General features: G+C 42.2%; 1 pseudogene; it reads left to right on the forward strand.

Moving 5' to 3' along the window:
- The first annotated feature begins 247 nt into the window (after positions 1–247).
- LOC114488327 lies at positions 248–805 on the forward strand (annotated as a pseudogene).
- Positions 806–2009: the final 1204 nt, after the last annotated feature.

Genomic DNA, 2009 nt, shown 5'->3' on the forward strand with positions numbered 1-2009 from the left:
CAGTGGAACTGAATGAGATTTCCAAAGAAGTGAGTGAAGGCAGAACAAAAGAGGGACCAGTAATTATCCATAAGGCCCTCCAAGTTGAAAAGAAAAGAGAATTAAGAAGTTAAGCAAGAAGGATATGGGGAAGAAATAGATAGTAAAATAAGAGGAAACTAGGAGAATGATCTGGAAGCAAAGTCAAGAGCATGTCAAGATAGCCCAAGTCACTCTTTTGGGACCTGAGGGAATAGGAGGCACCATCATGGGAGTGGACATTGGCCACAACAAAGACAGAAGGGTTCTGTGCAAGGAGTCTAAGTGCAAGGACATCTTCCTCAATATGTTGGTGGAGCTGCACAGGTTTCTGGCCATAAGAACCAACTCTACTTTTAAGCAAGTAGTGTCAAAAAGGTTGTTCATGAATTGCACCAACAGGCCACCTCTGTCCCTTTCCCAGGGAGATGAAGCTTTCTAGCCATAAGGACAAAACTTCAGTGGTTGTAGGGACTATAACTGGTGACATGCCTGTCCAGGAGGAGCCCAAACTGAAGGTGTGTGCACTTCAGTGTGAGCAACCTGCCTGAAGCCACATCCTGAAGGCGGAGAACAAGATCCTCACCTTCAGCCAGGTAGCACTGGACTTCCCCGGGGGCTGTGGCTTGGTCCTACTCTCTGATCCTGCAAAGGCCAAGAGGTGCACAGGCATTTTGGTAAGGCCCAGGAAGCCCCTCACAGCCACACTAAGTCCTGTGTATATTTCCTGGGCTGGAAGTTCCACTATGTCAGAGGCCAACTGGCCAGCCACAGCTACAAAAACTAATAGAAAATATAGTCAATAATATTGTAATAACTGTATGGTGCCAGATGGGCACTGGAAATATCAGGGGAAATAGTAAAGTATATGACTGCCTCACCACTATGTTGTATACCTGAAAATAACACACAATGTTATTCTATGTAAACTATCAAACATTGATAGAAATGTCAATTTGCTTGCCAATGATACCTCAAAGAAGGGTTTGATCTCCAAAAATATATAAAGAACTCATATGAATCCACTCTAGAAAGACAAAAAAAAAACAATTAAAAAATGGGCAAAGGACTTGAACAGACACTTCTCCAAGGAGGACATACAGAGGCCCCAGACACATATGAAAAAATGCTCAGCATTGCTAGCCATCAGAGAGATGAAATTAAAATCACAATGAGATACCACTTCACACCGGTGAGAATGGCCATCATAAATAAAGCAACAAACAAGTGTTGGAGAGGATGTGGAGTAGAGGGAACCCAAGTGCACTATTGGTGGGAATGCAGACTGGTGCAGCCACTGTGGAAAACAGTATGGAATTTCCTCAGAAAACTAAAAATGGAACTGCCTTTTGACCCGGAAATTCCACTGCTGGGATTATACCCTAAGAACTGTGAAACAACAATTGAAAAAAACCTATGTACCCCCATGTTTATAGCAGCACAATTTACAATAGCCAAGTACTAGAAGCAACCTAAGTGCCCATCAGTAAATGAATGGATCAAAAAACCATGGCACATTTACATGATGGAATACTACACATTTACATGATGGAATACTACGCAGCAGAAAGAAAGAAGGAGCTCCTACCCTTTGTGACAGCATGGATGGAACTGGAGAGCATTTTTGCTAAGTGAAATGAGCCAGGTGGTAAAAGACAAATACCATATGATCTCACCTTTAACTGGAACCTAATCAACAAAACAAACAAACAAGCAAAATACAACCAGAGACATTGAAATTAAGAATAATTTGACAGTAACCAGAGGGGAGTATCCCTCCCCAGTGGGAAGGGATAATGGGAGAAAAAGGGTGAAGGGTTTTCAGGTACATCTATAAAGGACACATGGACAAAACCAAGGCGGGTGGAAGAAGGGGAGGAAGGTGGGGATGACTGGTGTTGAGGGGAGTGGTGGGGAGAAAAAACAAGACAACTGTACTTGAACAACAATAAAAAATAACAGTAAAAAATATTAAAAAAAGAAATGTCAAT

Source organism: Phyllostomus discolor, chromosome 2 (genome assembly GCF_004126475.2).
Source record: "Phyllostomus discolor isolate MPI-MPIP mPhyDis1 chromosome 2, mPhyDis1.pri.v3, whole genome shotgun sequence".
Lineage (NCBI taxonomy): Eukaryota > Metazoa > Chordata > Mammalia > Chiroptera > Phyllostomidae > Phyllostomus > Phyllostomus discolor.